At 41.0% G+C, this 19,824-nt stretch overlaps 1 protein-coding gene across 13 annotated transcripts in view; it reads left to right on the top strand.

Annotated features, from left to right (window-relative positions):
- The window catches only part of LRRC4C (leucine rich repeat containing 4C), a 1,070,267-nt gene that overhangs the window by 951,759 nt on the left and 98,684 nt on the right, over positions 1–19,824 (top strand). The gene's annotated exons all lie outside the window — the stretch shown is intronic.

The raw sequence follows: 19,824 nt of genomic DNA, 5'->3' as shown, positions 1-19,824 counted from the left end.
TGTCCTTGATCATTACATGGCTTTTTGTCAGAGAAAAGGCAATATGGTTAGCTCAAATGAAGGAAATCCTCAAATGAAGGTGGGGGGGAGAGTGCATAGGTGGTACTAACATGGTCTGAGAGAACTCTGGCATCTTGTTCTATATTACTAACAATAATGTTTGTTTGCTTCTAACTCCTGTTGTTCCCTGTATCAGAACTAAACAGATGGAGCGGTCTCTTTCCCTTGCCAAAATACTAGAACATACACCATGAAGTTTTGCCCAAAGCCTATAGCCCTGCCACATCATCATGCTGGCAATATGCTATCACCTTCAGTTATATGTGAAAAGCGATGGCACACCGCATGTGCAGTGACACTTTTTAAACCCCCCAACAATATTCAGTGGTCAAGCAGGCAACATAAAGGGGGAGTGGGAAGTTTTCCACTAAAACAGGAGGCCAGGGCAGAGTCTGCACTTACTTTGTTTATTCCATTGTCAATCCTGTTGAATTCAGATTGATTTGAACTCGGGTCTTCTTCTTCCCCCCCCCCTTCCCCATTGAAACAGAAAAGTGTTCTGCATATGGTTAGGATAGTTCAGAAGGGGAGGGGGAGCCAAGCCTCTTTCTTTCTTTTCTTGAAGTGGGGGGGGGAGGAACCAAGCAGGGAGCCTCTTTCTTTTCTTGGAGGGGGGGGAGAGAGGATCGAAGAAGGAATAGGAGGAAGAAAAAAATCCAAGACCGACAGAAATTGAGAGAAATTAGGGACTTCTCTTTTAAGGCAAGCTTGTTACATGATCAGCTTTGGCCAATCAGGGGTTCTCTACCATGGAACAAAGCCCAGATTCAAAACAGCCTGCTTTCTCAATTCGATTTTTAAAATATTGAGCATTAAAAACACTCTAAGATATCGCACAATAAAGGTAGGGTCACTCCAGATCAATCCTTCTTGTTACAGAAGGAAAATTTAAATCACCCAAAATCAAAACGGAAATCGCATTCTGTGTAGACAGCATGGACTGAATCGACCTTGGATTGGAATAAAAGCTCAATGCGGTTTACACCCTGATTTCCCTTCTCCACTCTGTCCTACACTACACTGCCTTAGCTGTGTGAACCATTGACACACTTCCTCTGCAAGGATCGACAAACCTGCTGCCCCCCCCCTTTGCCCTACCCCTCTTCATAGTTCTATACATGCTGTTCCTTTGAAGATCCTATCTTGAATGTGCTGGAATGTGGCCCATTATTCCGATCTGTCCCCCTGGAGAAAAGCCCTGGTTTTGAATCCCATAGAGGTGCAGGGATGTGAGTATCCAGTTGGGAAACAAAGAGAAATGCTGGGTGGCAGTAATTACTCATAACAATGAACAGCAAATAATTCTTCAATTTGTCACAAACTTCTCCCTTCAATGAAAATATTTAATTCATAGTAAAATTTGCTTGAAGAACTGAAAACCTTTCAGTCAATACGTTCTTCAGTTCTGTTCAATATCAGAGGAAATCTAAAACAGTTGTATGTTACAATCAAACATGAAAACATTGGTTGGCAAAGTACTTAGAGTTTTTTTCAATTACTGCCTCTATGTCAGCTTTTCTCAACTTTTTTACCAATGAGAACCCCCTGAATTATTCTTCAGGCTTTGAGAAGCCCCAGCAGTGGGATCTCCAGGTCTCAGCTGAAGGCCACTGGTCAGGGATGCCAGCCTCCACATTGGACCTGGAGAACCCACAGAATGAAAGCTCCTCTCCAGACTGCAGAGTTCTCTTGGAGGAAAGGGCTGCTTGGGAGTGCAGTGTTGCACCCTTCCCCCCCCCCCACACACACACAGAAGTCAAAAGCATTCCACCCTTCTGAAATTGCAAACCTTAACCAAACAATCACCACTCCATGTAGGAAATACCTGAATGTCTCCCTGCTTGGATTTATTAAGATTGTTGTTGCTGTTCTTCAAGTCATATTGGGGAACATATACATGCACTGTAGCAAATGTATGTTCCATTGTGGTGAGAAGAACTAAGCAGGCATATGAAAAAGTGGTGGCCTCTGACCCTGCAACACTAAAGCACAGACTCAATTAGTTAATTGAGCTAAAGTACTCATCACACATTTTTACATGAAAGTTAACACCATGAACTCTGAACAATTGTGTGGCTTATCTCCTAAGCTGCAGAAAGCAAACTAGCCTCTTTGAATTCACTCAGTATTGTAGCGGAATCCTTATATAAGCCAAGGCCAACTGGGACAAATATGAAGTCTTGTAGTTAAGCCATGAGAGAATCTATAGTTACTGAAAGGAAAGCCCAACAGGGTTCAGTCACAGAGGAGACTGGGTAGCTTTGTCGATAAAGCATCTGCTGCCAGTAATAATGATCAGATGGAAGCAGCAGAGAGGGCAATAGACCTGTAACCCTTCACAGAAAAAAAATATGTTTTTCCCTATTTTACATGTGACAGTATTGTTAAATGTATTATTTGTGCAGATCACCTAGTGACTTCCTCTCTTCCTTGACTCTTCTGGTTGGCAGGCTTCAGATTTCAATGTGAACATATTTAATAGTTGAATTTTCCATGTGCAGGGTGGGCTGGTCAAATATGAGGCCTATTTGGTTCATGCTCAACAGGGAATAGAGACTTTTCACTGAACAAGTCCCATGCTAAAGAAAGCCTCTACTGTTAATCAAACGGACTGGTCTAAGATTGTCAGTAGGCTACAGTCTGCCCTTGATTCCTCAGGTTCCTACAGAAATCACTTCTAGGATTATTACCAATCTATGTATGCTCCTGCCCCCACCGATCTCTCTCCATTTTGTTTCCTAGTGGTAGTAGATAATCACTCTTCTTTTGATTCAGGACTAAACAGTGTTTGAAAACAGAAAGTTAAATGTTTATTTGTTGTTGTTTAGTTTCTTCCTCTATATGCAGTCTTTACCACCCATGAGAACCTAAAGCAGTTTCTCTCATTGCCATCTCCTCCATTTGTTCCTTCCAACAACACTGTGAGGTAGGTTATGCCTGTATGCCTAGCCCAAGGACACCCAGCAAGTTCCTATAGCAAGACAAAAATTCAAACCTGGATCTTCCATATCCTAATGTGACACTCTAACTACAGCACTGTCCAGTCTGTATTTATTATTTACTTGTAGCCCTGTCAATTCCTTCCTGCAGGTACAGTGCAATTAGTTTCATGTTGAAAGTGCTTGTTACAAGGACAATGGACATGTATAGCTTTATTGCATGTGATGAATGTGACTGCAGTGTAATATGTAGTTATGCCTGTAAGTTCTATACCTTTAGAATTTACTTGTTTGATATTCCTAACCCCCCCCCTCCCCCGTTCTCCCATATATATGGCCTGGTTCTAGTCCCATTTTCCGTTTTACAGATACCCATTAATAAGAACGTCAGATTAAAAAAACAAACAAACAAAAAATCCACATTGAAACTGCTGATGCACACTTTGCCTTCAATTTGTTCAGTATATTATTTATAGTTGTTTATAAAGTGTGTGTGTGAGAGAGTGAGACTAAGGAGGAAAGGAACTTACTGGAGACATTAAATAAATTTCGTTTTAGTAGGAAAAGTCTGTCTATTTAATTTGTATTTTAAACCTAATAACTGTTTCCTATGGAAAGTATAATTAAATACTCTTGCTGGTTATGTATTTCATTATGAGTAGAGCACACTGGATTGGATCCTAGCACTTCATTGAGCTAAGTGTGGAACCTTATTTGTTCTTTGGAAAGGGGCCTTTTATCTGGAGAAAAACTCCTTGCAGAATGCTTCTCATTTACCTAGACAGAATGGTAAGACCAGCTTATTAATAGTTTTAATGTGAAGTGTTAAGGAAGCGCTGGGTCATTGCATTAAATGGCTGTTATTGCTGGCCCCCCTCCCTTCCTGACTGGCCTCAGGGCTGTGGCGGCCCGGGAAGAGCCTGGTGGACGGTTCCAGGAGGTGGCAGGAAGGCGCGGAGAAAAAGACCGCCTAAGCAGGCAGCAGCAGAGCCGGTCGGGAAGCCCCACCCAGGTACCTGCACGGGGGCCTCCTGAGCTCGGGCTGCCTGCTGGACTGCTGCACAGTGCAAGGCCAAAAAAATTTAAACAATTTTTAAAAAATTATTTTTTTTTTTAAATTGGAGAACGCCGTGGGACAATTAAGTCGCAGGGCGCAGGGCAAATGTCCCAAATGCGGGACTGGGACTTCTGGCCACCTTAAGGTCTCTACAAGCGGCATATAAGAACCAAATCTTCTTCTTCTAGATAATCTTAGCAGTCATTATGTTCATGTGCAGGATCCAAAATATTGCTTCCATAAGTATATGCATCATGAAGTCATCACAGATTTTTTAGCACAGAAAGTGCTAAATTGAGCTGCTAAGCAATTATTTTATTTGCAAGCATATTTATCAAGTATATTAAAATTTTATATCAAAATGGGGATAATATTGTCGATGTGCCTCTGACATCATTGTGATGAGCAACATGTCTCTGCTCACAGTATCTGAGATCTGAAGGAATATGAAAACTTTTCTTCAGGTGGTTGTTTTTGTTATTGCTTCTGAAACTATACATTCCTTTTGTTCATGGCATGCAAAGTTATTGCCAGTGGTGATCCTATCCTGCTACTTTGTGTTTCCATTTCATCTTCCACAAAGAGAATATATATTGCAAGTGCTGGATGTTTAAACTATCAAAGTGCATAGAGCAAGACTGAGTAGTGATCCCAGTCTGGATCAACTGCCATAATTGTTCTGTTTTTTTTTTTTTTTAGTTTTGTCACTGACGAAATATGTAACCCCTGACGAATTATGATTATAGGGTTGCCAAACTTGACCTAGAAACCAGCAGGAGACAAAGAGGGTGTTAGAGACATGGGAAGAGAGTGATGGTGTGATGTCACACTTCTGATTAAATATGGAAGTGATGCCATGTCTCTCTAGGAATCACCAGAAAATCTATAGTAATGCCATAGAGTATATGACATTCCTAGAAAGGAATGATGTCATGCTATTTACCACACAGCCATTAAAAAAAATCTCACCACCACTCTGAGCAGTAGTGAAAACAGAAGCTGGAGCTGCAGGAATCCACTGCCCTCTCTTGGAGCGTAACAGCCCTGATGAGTAGGCAGTCCTGCATTTTGGTAAAGTGCTATGTTAAGTAGTTCTCCGGTTCTGTGAAGTAGGTTAGACATGTTACAGATTTCTAGAGTGTTCAGCACTGAGGACCAGCACCTATTTGTACCCCTTTGTAAATAGGTTTGATCTGTGAATACTCACAGGTGAATAAGAGAGGTATTTGATGCCTGCACCACATGGGTTCTCTTCATTGTTGGAATTGCACTAGAAAGTAAAACATTCTAACAAATCTATTGGTGTTTGATTTTCAGTTAGATTTTAAATCATTGTTCTATTAACTTCCTTCTTCTGATTTTTATTGTGTCTTGTCTTGATGTTCCTGGTATTTTATGCTTTTAAAAAATGTATATGTTGTAAAAGAGTTTGCGTATTTTTGTTTCAAATTATGTAAGATGCCTTGAGGAATTTTCTACAAACAAGGCATTTAATTTATAAAGTAAATAAATATATTGTGTGTCCATCTATACTCTCAGTAGATGCAGTACTTTGAGACCTGTGCCTTGACATTTGACAGTAAGATTTTAATTAAAACTCATAGTTTGTGGATAGAATTGTACAGTTATTTTCATATCCTCTTTACCATGCCTTCTCACAACAGCATCTCATTGTGGCACGCTATTTTCTGTGCTATACTGGTATACTAAAATAGCTCATCAGATATGCTAAATTTTGCCTGATGAGCATTCAGGATAGGGAAAACCAGCCTACATGCTAATTGTTCCTCTGAATAAAGAAACCGTTATTAATATCTCCTAGGGTCTAAGCAGAATTACCTAAAAAGAAAAACAGTGTGGGAAATAAAAAGAAACCAGTATTGCAGACTCTTAGGCAGTTTCCTTCAATTTTCTTCAGTTATTTTGTCAAATGATATCTCAGTCTCCTCTCAGGCCAGCATGGCAAGATGTGCCTTATCTCTTCTTTCAATCTGCATGAACCTATGTTACTGTATTCCCCACCTCAAACAATCAAATTAACTCCCCCCAGCTATACTTTACGATGAAAAGATTGAGTAGAAACAAATCTCTGCAGCTCATTTCTCTCCCTCCATGCAGAATGCAGAAACTGATGGTGAGTCAGTGATGTGGCATAACCTTTTCCTTCCTCCCTCCCTTTAGATTCCTGTTACAAACTGCATGACTACTTTGAAAGCACATGAGTATAGTGCAGGGCAGGATATTTCAGGGCAATGAAAAGACTTCTGCAGAGCCATCAGTTCTAATGGAAGCTTTGAAAAGGCCGGTGTCTCTTTCCATAGTGGACCATGATTTGTACAAAGGGGTTCAAAGTGTAAACATACTCCTGAAATGGGTAGGACGGGGTAAAGGTTAGTATATCAGACCCCAAGTAAATACGAGGTTTCTGTCACTGGCCAAAGGCCATTTCAGATTTTTAAAAGTGAGGTGGGACGTCCAAGGTCTGATGTTAAGAATGACAGAACAAACATGCCTTTGTTTTGCTTTTAAAATTCTCCATTATAAACATTCTAAAAGGCAAAAAGGGTGGGGGGGAGCTGAAATCCCTCCAGAATAAATATAGACTAAGAAACCTCTGTTGAGGTTGCTAAGCAGCAGTGACCAAAGGAATAGAAAGCAGACTGGGCTTTGAAACAAAATCAGTGACTTGTGGGTTAACTGAAGTCACTGCTGACTCTGTTGTCTTTTGTGGAGAGCAAGTAAATGCATTTTCCCTTTCCCTCAGTCAGGAGGATGCTGAGGAAATCATCTGGCATATTTGGTGTATCTCCTCTTCTTAGAATTTGAGAACTGTGAGGTTATACTGTTATTTCTTCACTCATACGTTTTATTTGCTTAGCACAGTCCTTATCTTTATCTGTGCAAAAGGCATGACTTTCTACTTTGGAAGATAACTCTTTAAAAATAAAATTCTGCTTTTTCAGCCCATTAGACTGAGATGGGATCGTTGAAAGACTGCTGTTCTGTGTTGACTCCTACTTTTTCTGTCTGCTGTCCCAAGGGCTTTCCACAAACGATGACAGCTGGCCTGGGCAACAGGCACACACTGAACGGTGGTCCAGGAAGCCAACCAGGCTTGCTCCAAACCACTGGCAGCCTGTACATGTTGCTTGCACCTGTGGCATTTCATCAGCCTCCAGATTCCAGAAGGAAGGCTCTGAACTGGCTACAGTAGCTCAGTGTGTGCCCAATGGCCTAGGTCTGCTGCTTATGCCATAGCCAGCCTCTAAGGCCTGGGGGAAGGCCCAGTCCAAGCTAGGGATGGGCATGAACAGGAACTAGAATTTGTGACAGAATTAGGGCAGTGTGTGGCCTGCAAATCAAAGGTCATGGCAGGTCAACCAGAACAAACTCCATGAACTTTCAAGCAATTCATGGAGATTCATGCCAGCTTGGTCCTTGCTCCTGCTTGGTGGAATGAGCTCCTTGGGGACAGAGCTCATAACGGAGTTCATGCAATACCATAGGGCCTGAGAGATGGAGCTCTTCCACCAAGCTTATGGTTGAGGCCAGTGGAACTGAACTGTGAAAACATCTGATTAGGCCTCCCACCTTCCCCACCCCTCTTCCATTAAAGGGGTTAACAGTTTAAATCAATTTTATACTGATTTAAATTATATTATAAAAATGTAAACAGACTTCTATTGAGGTTGTTATTCTTGGTTTTTATATTAATTATTTTACCATTGCCTGTGTTGATAACTACCCCGAGGCAATCAGTTGTGAGGGGGGAGTATAGATGTTGCACAATAAAATAAACAAAATTGTACTGGTTCTGCTGGACTTGTAAAAATGCCACCCCTTGCTTGGATTGTGATTTAGCTGGCATTGCCACATTGGGACTGGGTCTGCCAGGAACTGGTATATTGCACTGGTTCTGACAGACTTTCAGAATTGCCCCTCACCTTCAGTTTCTACTGTAGAGATTTTCTGAGATGACCTTAGCCCTGTTGGGTTTGCAGTAGACATGGATGTTTCAGCTCAGATAAATCGAAAAATACCCGAATCAAAGAGCCCATTCCCTACATCTGGTGTCCCTAGCATGCGGGGGGGGGGGACTTTACCATTTCACAAACTTCATAAACTAAGCCAGTTTGTTTAGCTCTTTAAAGTTTTTGACAGTGTGTGGCTCATGAACTGCAGTGAACTGCATTTTCCTGGTTCATGTCAGTTTCAAATCCCAGCAGCAGCAGTGACATGGTGGGCTCAGCAGCTAAACCATGCTACTTAAAGCGGCACCAGGCTTCCATTAGTGGCTCTGAAGGCAATGGCCAGATGGTCCAGGCCTGCTGATCCTGCCTTTCCAAACTGGAGGGAGCATGGTACCCTAGATAATTGCCTAGGCCAGCCAAGTGGGAAATCTACCCCCTTTCCAGTTGACAGGCCTCTTGCTCCTGCTTGCTGGATTCTGAAATAATGGAACACAGTTCAAAAGCTAAATTAATTCTCCTTTCCCTTCCTCAATAATTAATTAGTTCAGCAAAAATTAGATGTAAATCTTCAATTTAGTTTCCTAGAAATGTGAATCCGTCTTGTCTTTTCTGGCCTCCAAGGAGACATTTGTAAAGATGTTGGTGATTGTACTTCTGTATATATTTGTGATGGTGGTTCAGGTTTGAAACAAGATCAGTGACAAAAGGTGATACATTTACTTCATATTAAAGATTGAATATGGGGGTGGGGAGGAGATTCTGATGAAATCACCATTAACCATTTCCCCCCCTATTTCAATAGGACCACCTAAGGATATTTTAGATCAGAGGTAGTCAACCTCTGGTCCTCCAGATGTTCATGTACTACAATTCCCATGAGCCCCTGCCAGCAAACGCTGGTGGGGGCTTATGGGAATTGTAGTCCATGAATATCTGGAGGACCACAGGTTGACTACCCCTGTTTTAGATAGAAAGAAGAAGAGTTGGTTCTTATATGCCACTTTTCTCTACCCGAAGGAGTTTGAAAGTGGTTTGCACTTGCCTCGCCTTTCCTCTCCCCACAACAGACACCCTGTGGGGTGGGTGAGGCTGAGAGAGACCTGATTATTAGTGCTTGGTCAGAACAGCTTTATCAGTGCTGTGGCAAGCCTAAGGTCATCAGCTGGTTGCATGCGGAGGAGCGCAGAATCAAACCCAGCTCGCCAGATTAGAAGTCTGCACTGCTAAACACTACACCAAGCTGGCTCTTATCTGAAGTTATAGTCAGTATTACACTAACATCTAGTGCAGAGTTCCCCAACACTGTTGAGCTTTGGGGCACTGATGGAATTCTGAGAAGTGTACTCCACTCGGGTTGTGAACACCAGAATTTCCTGAAAATATACATGGAAATTGCTGTTTTGTGTTGTTATCATGATTTTCCAGAATGGAAACAAAAATCTTAGGCATTATGACACCAACCTCTCCAGTCTAGAGGTGTTGTGTTTGTGTGTGTGTGTGTATTCTGGTGATTATATTTATTTATTTTATTATTTATTTATGAATTTATTATATTTATATATGAGCCTCTTGTGGCGCAGAGTGGTAAGGCATCAGAAATGTTGTCTGAAAGCTCTGCCCATGAGGCTGGGAGTTCGATCCCAGCAGCCGACTCAAGGTCAACTCAGCCTTCCATCCTTCCAAGGTCGGTAAAATGAGTACCCAGCTTGCTGGGGGGTAAACGGTAATGACTGGGGAATGCACTGGCAAACCACCCCGTATTGAGTCTGCCATGAAAACGCTAGAGGGCATCACCCCAAGGGTCAGACATGACTCGGTGCTTGCACAGGGGATACCTTTACCTTTACCTATATTTATATATGGTGTTAAACATTTATTGGATAATATGACTGTGTGTGGTCTTGTCAACCTGCCCCCTCATGGCCTACGTAGTGGTAGTGGGAAGGGGAGGGGCCCTGGGTGGGCATGTACACAGCTGTGCTTTCTAACTGTACACAGCTATGCTTCCTAACTGCATGAGCGTGCCACTTCTGGAGTTTATTGAAGCCTCAAGAATGAGTAATGGGTTTCTCAATTGTAAAAAGTTGAGAAAGGCTGGTATACACAGTAAAGATCTGAGTTGCTGTCAGTGAAATGGAAAATCTTGGTCTACAATCCTTTCCTGACAGTAAGTTCCTGTAAATAAAATGTTAATTACTCTCAAGATGGCTTTAAAAAATGAGTACCAGCTTGCATAAAACTGAATTTCAGCCATATTTATAAAATAATCTAGATTTTGTTTTGTATCTCAGTGATGCAAATTCCTTCAAAGCAAAGTAACATTTATCCCTTCAGAGAGTAATGCTGATGACCAACATCAGAGGACTCATAGAAACAAACTCTGTAGATGTAAGACTTCATTAACTGCTGTTGCAATTTCCCTGCTGGAGAGTTCTCATAACTAAAGTTCATTACTCTGTATTGGTGCTCTTCTCTCTCTAATTTTAATTACATTGGCCCTGGGAGTATGAATAGGATAGATAATTTTATTTTGCTGAACATATTAATCCTAAATAAATAGATTTGATGTGATTTTCCAAAACAATTTATTTCACTATTATTTAGAAAAACTACTGAATAACACCTTTCTTGGTGTATTGATATACTTCCTGCATAGGTGGTATGAGGGACAGGGAGAAAAGGATTTTGCATGGACAGCACAAGCTGAAGCAGAATTTCCAGAAGGAAAGTTACTGTGCCATTCACTTAGTTTTATGGTTGCAAGTAGGTAAAACTAAGAGTAAAATGTCTTATCGCAGAAAGTGCAGCTTTTAATTCTGACTTTCTTCATTTCTCATAGAACTAGAGCACAGAAGTTTCACTTCTCCCTGGAATAGGGATATGGCCCAGGATATTAACAAAATTGCCCATAAGTGCCCTTTCCCCCTGAACAGAGCCAAAAAGTCTCCCTGGTTCACTGGGGAGCTGATAGCAATGAAATGGAAGTGATATAAGCCAGAGTTCCACTGGTAGAAAATTTGGAGCGAGACCGATAGATCACAGCATAGAGCCTATTCTGTGGCAGTGATGATGGGGAAAAGGCAATGGGGAAAAGGCAATGCCCCATTGCATCTGCTCATAGTAATCCAACTGAGCTGCTCCACATGATTAAGGGGCTTTTATATCATAGTCCAAAGGATTTGGTCTCTGACCCCACAGTGGCTCGCTGTGATCTTTTTGCCACTTGCATCGCAGACAAAATTGCCCAGATCTGCCCTGGTCAGATGTGACATGAATGCATATTCACCTTTGGCATCTGCTTGTCTGTTTATATGGATACTTTTCAGCTGGTGGATCCTGAGGGTGTGGACAAGATTCTTGGACAGGTGACACCTACCAGCTGTGTTCTCATCTCTTGCCCTTCCTGGCTGATAAAAACTAGCAGAAGGGCACTGGCTAAGTTGATAAGGGTAAATGCTTCCATGTAGTAGAAGTTGTTCCATTCATGCTCAAGGAAACAATGATTATATCTGGTTTTCTTGGGGGGAAACCCCTCCCTGAGCCCTTCTGTGTTGGAAAAAAAAAGGCCAGTCTCCAGTCTTTTATTGTTGAATAAAGTGCTAGAGTAGGTTGCTTAGGCCCTTGGGGCTGGGTCTTTCAAGAGACTTAATTTTCTGGATGCATTTCAGTGGCAGTGATGATGGGGACTTCAAGCCAGGATTTAAGCAGAAATTGCTTTGGGTGCTTTGGCTGGTAACCTCTATTGAGAACTAGAGAGGGGAATGTGACCTTGCTATTTCTGCTGGATCTTCCAGCAGCCTTTGATAAGGAGGTTGAGAGGGGACATGATAGCCCTCTTTAAGTATTTGAAAGGTTGTCACTTGGAGGAGGGCAGGAAGCTGTTCCCGTTGACTGCAGAGAAAAGGACGCGCAGTAATGGGTTTAAACTTCAAGTGCAACTCTATAATTCTATGATACTATGATACTATCCACCATAGTAGCTTCCTGAGCAACTTGTTGGCACTGGGCCTAGTCCAAGGCTACCCAGCTTGCTTTGTGTGGAAGAGTGGGGTATTAAACCAGGTTCTCCAGATTAGAAACTGCAATCTTAACCACAATACCAAACCTACGTGAGAAGTTAAAGTCGTGTCTAAATCTCAGGCAAGTATGACATGACTCCCACATGCCCCAGGAGGGTTATCAGTGCTTTGTAGTCAGTCACCTTGCCAGCATGGAGATTAACTATTGAGCCATGGAATGCAGGAAGGCACTACGGGGCTTCCATTTAGAGGAAAAATCCAATACAAAAGCTAGTAATGCCTCTGTGCAGTGTGTTGGGTTTAAACCAAGTCCATCATGGACAACCATCCAAAAACATCCTTCAATGATAGCTCAAGGCAGATGTTGATAAGAGTGGGCTGAGTGGCTGTTTCCCATGATTGCCTAGCAGAGCAAGTTAAAGGGTGACTCAAAGCCCAGCCCACCCAGTGCAACAAACGCCCACACCCTACCACTGCTGGCCCATTACCATCTATGAGAGAACAGATTATGAGAATAGAATTGATAGCAGGCTCAAACCTGCTACCAACAACCAGTCTGGCTCTGGAGTGGAGTCCATGACCATACTGAATAAAAGGATACATTCCTGGCAATGAGCAACAGAGAACACCTTGAGGCAGGCCCCACATGCTCCATTCTTTACAGTTACCTTGCCATTTGGCTGAGTTAGATGAAATGGCTCTAGAACTAAGGAAATCCCCCCCCCAAGTCCTCTGCATGTCACGTCATCTTAGGCTCTGGCATGCAGCCAGCATAGGAAGGATAGTTACAGTCATCAGTGGTTACAGCAAGATCCAGGATTCAGGAAGGAATGGCCCCATGCCAGCAGCCCCCAGTCACCATAGTGGTGGTGCAAGTGGGGCATGTATGGATAGAAGAGAAGGATAATTGGATAGAAATTTAATCTGATTGACTGGTCACTCAGTGTCTGATCCCCCCACCATGCTACAGCTTGGAGGCTGCCAACTAAGCATTGACCCATGTCACAGCCAAGTGCCCCGGATAATTGCCCTGCAGTCACCTCCCTTCCCAATGGAGTGGAAACAAATGAGAATGTTCAGGAATTAATGACCAGGTGGTGAAAGATTGGACATGTTTAGATGGCTTGAACTGATCCCTTGCGACAACATAGCTGGGATTGGCTATACCTCATAATTACCTTCCCAACAGGGCAAATACAAGGGAATATCCCTGGAAGAAAGAGACTTTTCAAATTCCCAAATGCTCTCTGTTGTGCTCCCCACTCAGACTCCGGCTCGCACCCAATATCAGGTGGTGGTGCTGGAGACTCAGATATTTGACCCACTCTGAGCTCCTTGGAAGGAATGGCTATGCACACAACTAGCTAGCTGTAGAAGTAAAATACACTCTCCCTCTCCAATTCCAACCAACATCCAATAAAAGAGACATGCACTTCTTTTGTAGTTATATAGCATCTGAGTTCCATTGAGGCAAATAGGAACTCTGCTACTGGGAGGCATTAGTGCCCATCAAGTTTCTGTGGATCCCTATGATGTTTCTAAGGCTGGAAAATGCCGCCGCCTCTGTTGTGCTATTGTGTTGTGCAGCAGTTCCATACCAGGTTTAATCTGGATTGATTTTGTTTTAGCAAACCACACCCCAAATCTTAAATTTATTCTGAGACCTTGTGTGTGCCGAATATTGTGTCCCAAGTCCCAATCCAGCCAAAATTTGGCCTGTTCAAGTATTTATTTCATGGTATTAGACCAATGAAATACAAAAGTAAAATAAAATATAATAGCAGTAAAACAATTCAAATATATAGACTAAATACAAGGTTAAGAGACACACCATAAAAGCTACTAGCCTAAATAGCATAAATAGTTATGAACATGTTACAAACCTATTTGTATACGTAGAATAGCTATCCATTAGTAACCCAAAGAAGCTTTCCAAGTAAATCTAGCTACTTTGTTTGTTAGAAGACTGTTTGAATCTGATAATAACAGTTCCAGGCAATGTTTTCTCAGACCACAGGGGCATTCTATAAGCATTGGTGCGAATTTTATTATATAATTTGCACTCAAATAAGATGTGTTATGTGGTCTCAATTTGACCCTCATTGCAAATACAGAGCTGTTCCTTGACTAGGAATCCATCACATTTCCCACTCAAGTATGCATAGGGTAGGGCATTGTAACAAAGGAGGGCAAAGCATCTCCTGTGCTCAGGGTCTGAATTTTGGCTCATCACATGGTTCATGCCCCTCTCTAATCATAACTACCTAGCAGAATGCATTTTAATAGGTGTGACAGTTGTTCTGCTTCCTTATAAACAAAACCAAATTTTGTGCTACTTCAAAGACTAATTGATTTACTGTAGCATAAACAACAACAAACAGCTTTACTGGCATATATGTAGCATAAATAATTGCTGAATTAGAATTTAACTGTTGGTAGAATTATATCAACCAGGGCTGAAACTGGCACAGTTATAGATGTTCTGAATATAGGTTTGCCGGGGGGGGGGGGAAGGCATGGTGTGGTGACCCAGAATTAACCTCACATCTCTCTACAAATGTCAGAAACTTTGTGATAAAACCATAGAGTTTCATAGAGAGGAATGACAGCACAGACAGCTTTCTCCTAGAGTTGTTGCACTGTCATGGATGACATTTTAAAAGATTAATTTTATCCTGTGGCTGTAATGGCAGTGTCAAGAAATGGGAACCCTGGCAGCTTTACTGAACAATCAGTGTATGTATCTTGTATTTAGAATGTTAAACAGATGAAAGCTTGTACTAAAGTGCAATATTAAACATGGTAAGTCATTCCAAAACCACTGAAGGGTACAGCTCTGTATAGATTTGTACTGTAAGTCTGTAAGGCAAGGCAAGATTCATTTTGGGTTTTGATACATCAGACTAACATGCACCCCTCCGGAATTTGTATCTGCAGTATTTTTGGGTTTTTTTAAGGAAGAATCCAGTCTTGATTTGATCTAGAACCCAGTTATTTGCCTTGTTAGTAGTCCATGGTATCTGTGAAACTCTCCATCAACTTTTTCACTGTCCAGCTTTTGGTAATGTAGAATAGTATAGATATGAGTTAATTATGATAATGAAGAATATCATGGATATGAGTTATCTTAACCTTGGTCTCCAGCAACATCTCACATTTAAGAATCTTTTCTCATTTTTGCATGTCTGCTCTTCCAAGTCTCAATTCCCTTCCAATTTCCTGCTTGCTATCTTCCTTTCTTATCATTTGCTTAATATTTTAAAGATAGTATACTTGTTTCCTAAGGTGATTGTTTGCAGCAAAAAAATTACAGCAAAAACTACAAGATAACTAGCAAAAAAGAAAAGAATAATGACACCAGGTGATATAACCTAACATTTAGAACTGGTGGAAGGAGAGAGTGTTCTAAAAAAAAAATTCATTTAGCTTTAAGTTTCATGTGAAACAAGTCAACCACAAAAAATGCTCCAAGAAATCCAGATAATTGGGACTGCTTTTCTCTGTATATATACTATACTGAAAATCTGTTATATCCTTCAAAGTAGTTGTTTATAAATGGTATTCTTGTTTGAATGCTGATTTAAATAAAGACGAATTTGATGTTTTGTAGATCAAAGGGTTAATAACAAAATTCAGCTATGGAAAAAGATGTACAGAGTAGTGCAGGTTTTGCTAATGCTGCTCTGTTAAGAGTCCTAAAGCTCTGCCAAGGTGCCATAATTATAACCTACAGCTTTCCCTACTATTCTGTAACTGTGATTCCAAACAAACTAGTGGTCATCCTTGCTAATTGAATAATTGGACATGTGTTGTTGGCAGGAGTCCACAAGCAACTGTGCTGAGACCCACCAAATTTATTTTATTTGTTGATCGTTATTAAGCCTTAAACTGGTCTAAATCTCTAGAGCTGAAAGGTTAAAATGGTATGTTTAGAGCAGGAAGAATAATTTTGGACTCTGCTGGCCTTGTAAATGGATTCTGCAGGACAAGCAAGATCTGTATGAAAACTGTGTTTATCAAAATGCCAAATGACCCTGAAGTGTATGTTAGCAATAGTGATTACAAAGTACATAAAAGCTTTGCTCTCCTTCAAGGTCACCAAGTGAAAATACCAATTACTCATATTTAAATATGATCAGAGGTATTTTTATAAATGGAGAGTGCTTTTTGTTTACCAGGGATTGCTGTAATCCTGCATCTTAAGAGACATTCTCCAACACTTGTTTAGCTATCACTTATCTTTCAAATATGGATGATTTACCGAACGTTGCTGAAGAATTAGTTGCAATTAACCCTATAAGCATACAGTTATGATCAGATTTTTTTTAGCTAATAAAGGGAATAATAAAGGGAATAAAGGGAGCAAGGGAATATTTTCTTTCATTTGGGGTTTAGATTTGGTTTTTGTTGTTATTGTTTTGTTCTTGAAATTTTACATATTGCATGAAATTTCTTGGAAGCAGAACTGTCAAAGGAGTGTACTGAGAAAAAATGTTATTGTTAAAGATTCAGACTTGAAGGGGGGCATTGTGGTTGTTTTGGGGTAGGAAATTACTGGTTTGGGATTCAAACCCATGTTGTTTTAGAGTTTGCTTTTGTTTCCCCATATTTTTAGGATCCTGCTCACTTATTTTAGAAACCATCATGTCTATGGAAGCACATATTCTATTCCCTCAAATATGCATTATTTCCCTTATCATTCCTTGTTGTGTATGTGTGCTTGGCAAGCCTTTATATTAGCTCCTAGTTTGTTTTTTGTTCTAAATTCATATTGTCATAGAATTATACTCACACATGATGATTCTGGTAGTATTGTTATTTATAGGAGTAGCCCATGCTTTGTTCCAGAATAAGTGTGCTCCCTCCCCTGATACAAGTAGGACATGTATGGCTGGTCCAATTAAAAGCTAAGGAGAATGTTGCAAGATTAGTGAATGTAACCATCCAACAGGGGATTTTAGCACACACAAACTCATTGTAGTTGGTACTTCCTGTTTTGATGCTTTCCTCCCATCTTCTCATTTATTACTATTATATTTACTGACTCCCTGGAGAATTTTTGTGTCTCTCTGCTTCCTATATCTGTATCTGAGGAAGCTGTATGGGAGCAGCATTAAGTGATCCATGTTTCATTAAGGAAACTAAAGCTATACAAAACTGATCTTTCAAGAAACTGGGTCTTCTTTAAGCATTAACAAAAGGTGCTTTCTCACTGGATTTACAGCTCCTGGCTATTCTTGGCATGACCTTTGAATTTAACTGACAAAAAATGCTTACAATGTAGCTCAAAATTATCAGTGGTGCACCTAATAAGAAAGCGATGAGAGGACCATCTGCAAGTGTCTGACCATTCAATTCCAAAAAGGGCACAGTAGGAGTCCAGCATTGTCCTTATAAATCTTAATGTTCTGTCTTTTCCTCAGGCATAGGTATCCCATCTTTCCAGGAGGTTAGGCAAACTTGTTCAAGGGAACCAAGATCAAATCATGTAGCATTTCCATCACCACCAATGATACATCCTGAGAGATCAGCATATTATTGTCCTTACTCACTCACTTAGATTCCTGGTTTGGTGGATGATTATTAATGTACAAACGTTTAACTTTGAATCTGATTGCAGTGTCATGGGAGGTAGTGGGCGGTGCAGTGGAAGGACCAGTCATAGAAACATACCTTTGTGAAATAGCCACAGCTTTTTATTGGATACAGACCAAAGGAGCATTTGCAAACCGTGGGGACAGATCCAGCATTGGGTGTCCTGCCTGTTGTCCAACAACCAAAATCCCCCAGCCCGCCTTTTGGGAGATCACTCTGGGAGTGGCAAGACCCCTGGAACAAGTAGGTGCCGGCTGTTACATGGTCCCCATGCCCCTTAGTGGTGAAAGCCCATTGGCAACCCCCACCTGGGCAATCAGCTGATAGGGCCCATCCCCCAAGGCCCCTTAAGGGAATCCTCAAACTAGGGGAGGCAGTCATGCAGGCCCAGCATAGCCCAGAAAAGGATCTGCCCCAATGCCCTAACCACACAAGTTGTGATGGAGGAAATAAAATGTTATGAACAGTAATAAAACTTACAACAACCTAACAGCTGAACATGGTGGGTTGTTGGGGAACTGCTGCAAGAAGCAAGAAACTGGCCAGACTCAAAGGATGGTATAACCTTGCCCCACCAGGCAGTTCTGCCTGATGCAGTATGGATAGCCCCCTTGGAGGCTGATCCCACCTCCCTTGAATCAGCAGGTAGTGTGACACTGCTGAGTATCCTCTCTTTTTTAACCTCGCCTTTCTCCATGACCAGAATGGCATGCTTCTGCACTAGTTTATACAGGACTCAGTTCATGTCCTGGTATCTTTTAAAAATAAAATGCAGTACTTTGTTCAACACACTGAGTTCCAATAGTTCTGTTCAGGACTGTAGGAGAAGACTTTACAAGCATTTCGGCTCCAAACGTTCAAGTTGAATTTTAATAAGAGTGTAAGGGAGTGTAAAGGTAACGAAAAGCTTCTTATATCCATTCTGAGCACACATGGTTTCATAAAGTATTTTCTGTTCTGTTATATGTAATGTTATTTGATCCATTTTACTTTAAATTGTCCCGGGCTTTTTTTGAATATGGATAAAAATTGGCTCATTTTTCAGATACCCATGTTGAAATGCTATGATCACTACCTTGGCTACAATTACATTTATCCTGTGTATATTTTCTAGAGTCATAGCAAGGAGAAAATCCTTTTCTTTCTTTTTTTCGCTTAACTCAGTAGGGATCTTCACAGCTTTTCATGTTTTATCCTGAGGTATGCAGGGATAAGGATAGATTCTTCTGTAATGTTCAGAGAGGACAGAGTACATGGGGAGTTTATATGTATATGTGTGTTCCTAAGTCCTTCCTGTGGCATTTGGTTGCTGAGATGAAGATTTGGACTATAGAACTGACATGTTGGTTGTAGTTTAAACTGAAGAGGAAGCCTCCATGTACTGCTGTATTTTTTCCTTCACCCTTGTAGGTCGGATCAATGATGGGGCATGCTGAGAACTTAAACGTGAACACCATCACCACAGAAACTCACAATCTTGTTTCATAGCAGTTCAGAGTCAGCCTCTGCACCCTTGTTTGAGAAATAAATTTAGCCACATAAAAAAGAAATTTAATTATATAAAGGGAAACCAAATCTGAACACGTCAAAATAGCTTGGTAAATGATTGGCTCCATGATTACAACCAATACCCAGAATGTCCTGAGCCAGTGGGTGGGGAAGCATAAGTTTCTATGATGATCCATAGTTTTCAGTCATTCGGAAACAAGAGAGTATCCTTTATTTGCTTTTGAATTAAATCCTTTTAAATTTGCTTTTAAATCCTTTTAAATGAAAAAAATTAAGCTGTTACATACTGTACCAATTCACAAGTTTGAACTAAACCAAAATAACAATAAATTGATCGCTAGAGTTTATAAAAAGAAAAAAAGAGAATGATGGTATAAGAAAACAGAACTTCAAATACATTATCAGTAACTTGGTAGCATCTTTTACATATTTGTTGAATTTTCTGGTAACCATTTCAACTGTCTTTGCCATTATATATTAGCCCCATCTATACACTAATTAAGAGCATGAGGAGGGACAGTGGGCATAAATGTGCTATCCCACTTCTGTTGTTGTTGTTAGGTGCAAAGTCATGTCCGACCCATCGCAACCCCATGGACAATGATCCTCCAGGCCTTCCTGTCCTCTACCATTCCCCGGAGTCCATTTAGGTTTGCACCTACTGCTTCAGTGAC

The sequence above is a fragment of the Paroedura picta genome, chromosome 2 (assembly GCF_049243985.1).
Source record: "Paroedura picta isolate Pp20150507F chromosome 2, Ppicta_v3.0, whole genome shotgun sequence".
NCBI classification, from domain to species: domain Eukaryota; kingdom Metazoa; phylum Chordata; class Lepidosauria; order Squamata; family Gekkonidae; genus Paroedura; species Paroedura picta.
Note: the sequence above shows the minus strand (reverse complement) of the source record. Positions and strands in the feature narration are given on the sequence as shown.